This window comes from Apodemus sylvaticus, chromosome 5 (genome assembly GCF_947179515.1).
Source record: "Apodemus sylvaticus chromosome 5, mApoSyl1.1, whole genome shotgun sequence".
NCBI lineage: Eukaryota > Metazoa > Chordata > Mammalia > Rodentia > Muridae > Apodemus > Apodemus sylvaticus.
In genome coordinates, this window is record NC_067476.1 from 136,342,361 (window position 1) to 136,348,030 (window position 5,670).

The 5,670-nt window shown below is 42.9% G+C and overlaps 1 pseudogene; it reads left to right on the forward strand.

Annotated features, from left to right (window-relative positions):
- Positions 1 to 2,831: 2,831 nt before the first annotated feature.
- On the forward strand, positions 2,832 to 5,229 carry LOC127684627 (sperm motility kinase X-like; annotated as a pseudogene).
- Positions 5,230 to 5,670: the final 441 nt, after the last annotated feature.

Here is a 5,670-nt window from a genome sequence, read left to right on the forward strand (position 1 = left end):
CTATTACCTTTAAAGTGGAGACAGTCCTTGCTGTGGTTTGCATTTTAAAAATCCCCTAAAGACACTTGTGTCTCGACACATGGTCTCCAGCTGGTTATACTGTCATCAGAAGCTGGAATCAAGCTTTAGGGATATAATTCTAGGAATCAGTTGTATGACCTGGCATTGGACATGGGGTGACCAGAAGTATCATGTAAATAGCCACATGTTAACACTGTACACCATGCTATCCCTGTTCCCTCTAAGTATGACCAAAAATGAACCATTCTATTGCTTCTGGTTGGGCACTTGGTAGTTGACTGCAGAGTAGCTAATACAGTCCTTTGGGGGGCAGGAGTGTGCCCTCATTGGCCTGTGTCTTGCTCTGAAGTCACAAAAAAACCACTGTGATAAATGACAGACACCCGCCCATATAATGTACTGCCCAGGGCTGGTTACTGTCCTTCTAGTGCGGAGAGTGGTTTGGTGGTTATTTGTGAGACTTGGACTGTGGTGAAAATTTCGGACTTGGATATTGGTGACATTTTGGACTTGGATTCTGGCGAAGGTTTGGACTTGGATACTGGTGATGTTTTGGACTGGGATTCTGGTGAAGGTTGGACTCAGACACTGGTGACATTTTGGACTCGGATTCTTCTGAAGGTTTGGACTTGGATACTGGTGAATCTGCTTGGACTTTGACACAGTGAGTCCCTTTCTCAGTTTACTGCTTGAGATTTGCAGGTGCAGCTTTTAGTTTTTCTTTTTTTTTTTAAATTTGTCTTTGATTTTAGATTTTTGTGTTTACAGGGTTTAAATTATCTCCATTCATTATCTGAAATTTGTCTTTCACTACCTATTCATCTTCATTGCCTTTTGTTTAGTTTTTGAAGTTCTTGTTAATTTAAACATACTAAGTAGGACATTTTTGTGTATGCACACAATGCACTTCGATCCTTTTCACCTGGTCTAAGAACCTGCCCCAGACCCCCTTCTGTCTCCTTCACATTCCTACTGAATCCCTTTGACTGCAGGCCCCTCCCTACCTAGGCTTCAGCACTGAGAGTCAGTATCTTTGGACTGGCTTGTTAAACACAACATGGTGATTTCCAGATCCATGTGCTTCTTTTTACATGACAATTTCACTCTTCAGATGAGCATGTGATTCTTGCCCTTCTGTTTCTATGCACTGTTGTCAATCAGTTGTTGGGTGTTTCAGCCCTGGCATGACTGGATGAACCCATCTTGATCAGGAAGTTGTGTCCTTTAGATTGCTGTAGAATTCTGTGTTGAGGCATTAAGCACTCTGAATAAGGACTGTTGAGTCACGGGTGTTGACTATGCTTTTCTCTTGTTACTGTGCCCAAGTGGCCTCAGGATCTGAGCAATACAGGCTCAAAAGATGAATCTGGATTCCTCCTGCTCCTCTTTCTAGTTTATTGAATTGTTTAAAAAACATTGGGGTGGGATCTTCTTTAAAGATTTGATAGGGATCACCAATGAGTTTGTCTGGTCTGGCCTTTGTTGTGGGTATTGCTCTCAAGAGATTCTTTTAAATCACTATTTCAATTTTGTTGCATTTTGTTTGCAATTAGCTCTTTGAGAATTTTACAGGATATTTTCGTCATATTTATCCTTTACCCTAACTCCTCCCAGATCCTCAACTTGGCATTTCCTACCATCCTGGTTTGGGTCTTTTATTTTGTTTTGTCTCTGACTATCAAGTACAGTTTCTCTTGTCTTTATACTCTTAGATATGTAGCCTTCCACTGAAGAGTACTCTGTCTAACCTTATCAAGGGCCACAACCTTACAAATGATAGCTCTCCTGGCAGCTCTCAATTGGGAAGGGCTTATCAGCTAGGTGTGTGATTTCTTGTCCACCTCCCCTCTTCATGCTGAGGTTTTGACTGACTTGAGTCTGAGCAGGTCACAATGCTGTGAGTTCATATGCACAACTGCCCTCTGTGCCCACAAAACACTGCTCCTCCTTGGCAGCGAATGCCTCTGGATCTTAGTCTTTCAGTTTAGATGTTATCTCTTTTCTTAGTTCTCAGTTCATTGTTTAATGTGTGTCTAGAGGTATATCCATTTCTTCTAGAATTTTCCATTTTACTGGAACAATTTTAAAATATTCTCTATTGATTGTTTGGATATTTGGATTTCATCTCTCTAATATTATTGATGTATACCTTTATATTTCTATGAGTTATTATGGTGAAGATTACATAAGTTATGTTTATCCCTAGAATAATCAAGTCTTTATTACTGGAGAGATTTGAATGTACTTGGCCCAGGGACTGGCACTATTAACAGGTATTGCCTTGTTGGGTGAAGTGTCACTGTCTGAGTGGATTTTGATGTCCTACTCCTAACATCCTAGATGAGACAGTTTTCTTCTAGTAGCCTCAGATGAAGAGGTAGGACTCTCATATCCTCCTGCTCCATGGCTGCCTGGGTCCTGTCCTGCTCTTACCCTGGTGATAATGGACTGATCTCCTGAATCTGTAGGAAAGCTCCAAATGAAGGCTGTTCACAGCTAAGAATTCCAAACTAAGACAGTTACATTGGTCTTTGTATTATTTTAGTCTCCATTTCATCAATCCATACCCTGAACTTGGCTCTAATTCTTTTGGATTTGGCTTGTTCTTATATTTCTATGATCTTGACATGGATTGTTAGATTATTTAGACCACCTTTGTGTTTGTGTTAGCACAGGAATTTAGGGCTATAAATGTTTCTCTTAGACACACTTTTACTTCCCTTTTATCTTGCATCACTGGAGAGATTTGAATGTACTTGGCCCAGGGACTGTCTCCAGTATGTGGACACAGTCCATTCCTATCAACAGAGATGAAGAGATGGCGAGTATGCCAAGACCTAAGGCCCAACCCCTTTGAGGAAAATGCATTAACAGATCATTACAGAATACTAACAACCCTTGGCCAAGGAGCATTTGGGGATGTAAAATTGGCCAGCCATCTCCTTACCCAGACAAAGGTAGCTGTAAAAGATCTCCCCCAAAGCAGGAAAAAGCCCATCAAATTCGAAATTGAGATAATGAAATGCCTTGATCATCCATATATTATTAAACTTTTACATATAATCAACACCACCAAAAACATTTTCATCGTTCTGGAGCACGCTGTGGGAGGAGAGCTTCTGGCCAAAATTGAGGAGTTTGGCTACCTAGCAGAGGAGGAGTGTCACAGGCTGTTGAAACAGATGTTATGTGCCCTCAAGTATTGTCACCAGAAAGGAATTGTCCACAGGGATTTAAAGCCAGAAAACATTTTATTAGACCACCATGGAAACGTAAAACTTACTGATTTTGGATTGGGCACCAAAATAATCATAGGCCAGAAGCTAGCAACCTTCTGTGGGACCCTCCCTTACTGTGCCCCAGAACAGTTTGAAGTTAGAGGATATGATGGCAGGGCAATTGATATCTGGAGCTTGGGGGTGGTGCTCTACTACATGGCCACAGGGTGCCTCCCTTTCCCGGGATATACCTATGAAGTAATAAAGCAGAAGATCTTGGCAGGAAAGTACTCTATGAGCTTCTGGCTGTCAGCAGAACTTTGGGATGTGATAGACAAATTGTTAACTGTCAACCCTGGAGGAAGTCCAACAGTCCATGACATTGTCGGATTTAAGTGGCTAAAGCATGACAATGAAGCTTCTCCTGGTTCTTTGGGAGAGAACACTGACAGCCACCATGACCCCGCTATTATGGTCATTATGGCTGTCATGGGATATAATCCAGCAGAGATAAAGGAATGTCTGAGGGAGAAAAAGTTTGACCAGGTGATGGCCACTTATTTAATGCTCTGAGAACAGTCATCCTGCGAAAAACCTAATCCTAAACAGTGTGATCAAACACTGAAAAACACAGGGCCAACCATGAAAAACCAAACAGTCATGAGGAGGGGATGTAGCATGCCTACCCTTTCCACCTTCAATTTGCCCAATGAATCAGAAAGTCTAGAGAAGGAGAAAAGTACTACAATGAACCACATTATTCCTCCCACCCCGAACTGCTTCAACAAGAAGACAACTCCAGTTCACAGAATCTGCCCCCAGCTTGTCCAGAAGTCTTACTTCATGAGGAGAGCCTGGGGGGAGACAGAGAGCAGTGACACCTCAGAAGAAAGCTCTCCCATAGAGTCTTTAAAAAAATTTATCAATGAAAATACACCCCCACAAGTCATCTATGAATATGTTCAAAACTCTCTCTACCTATTCAAAGAGTAAGTGTGTTTCAGGTCATCATTCCTCTGTGGAGGAAGGTCCGTGTAAGGACACCAACATACCCGGAGGAAAGATCAACCCAACTCTTCCACCAACCTGTCCTCAGAAGCACTTCATGCCACAGCTCCACATTGGGACTACACGTAGGTCAATGGACATTAACTTATGAGAGATCACCTCCATTCTCTATCAAGGCCAAGGCTGAGTGTCCTGCTTTATGAGACAGAGAGTCCAGACCATGTTTCTGAAATATACCCCAGAGACACCTCTGTGGCAGGTGTCAGATGGCGCCCCAGCCCCCCTTTCAAAGACAGGACTGGAAGACCCTGAAGAATGGCTTTCTAAAAGCCCTGGGAACTTTATGTTGCTGCCTGCCAATCCTAAGTAGAGTGCACCTTGGTAATGACAGAGTCCTGGCTGTGAGTTAAAAGGGACATGGAGGCAGACCTGGTAACAGGTAAGTGGAGAGTCTACAGTGCACTTCTTCCCCTAGGTTTTTTTTGTCTGTTTGTTTAAAATAATCTCAATTTCTTTAAATAAAAAATATTTATTTACTCTATGTGCATAGTGAAGTTAACTGGCCAGAGTCAGTTCTGTCCTGGGGAATGGATTAAGGTCCCCATCCGTGGCAGCAAGTGCTTAAACTCACTGAACTGTTTCCTGTACTAAATGATATGCTTCAAAATAAACAGTTTATAAGAGTATACATTTTTAGGGGTTGGTGATAACATATAATCGTACCAGAAATCTAATCCCATGGTATCCTTTGTGAGTAATTTAATCACATGTAGAGAGAGAGGTCTGTGTCTGGAGCCTGGCCAGGGTCTTCGAGAAGGGTAGGTGAAGGGATCAATGGAGCACTCTGGAGGAATCAGCCTGAGGGCCTATGCCAGCAGAGGGCCAGCATAGTCAAGCCTAAGTCCTGAAGGTTTCTCCTAAGAGTGCCCTTCTTGTGTCTGTTTAAGGAGCATTTAGAGGTACTGTGCTCCCCAAGAGATGATATCAGAGAGTGAAGAGCAGCGTGCTGAGGATGCAGACTGGTGCAGGAGAAAGCCAGGTGGAAATTTTCCATGGCTGTGTGCAATGTGTATATCACAGTCTGAAGCTAAGGGCAAGCTCTTCTTCTGTCTGCAGATCAATAGAGTGTGTCAGGGTGCTGTGACACCCTTCTCAGGTCCTTTGAGATCTGAGGACTGAGCAAGGATTCTGGGAGGAAGGTCTGAGCTCACGATGGTCCAGACTCTGCCCTCTAGGTCAGTTCATGATGGTTGGTGGTTCTACAATTTGGCAAGCCAAGCAAGGGACTCCATGGAACTTAGAAATCTTGTAAATAAGGTACCATGGCATGCAGGTCATCATCAGGAAAACAGGCCTCAGAGGAACTTCGATGCGTGTAGATATCATCAGCTGCCTGTCTCCAGATGTAGCTGTGAGCCATTAG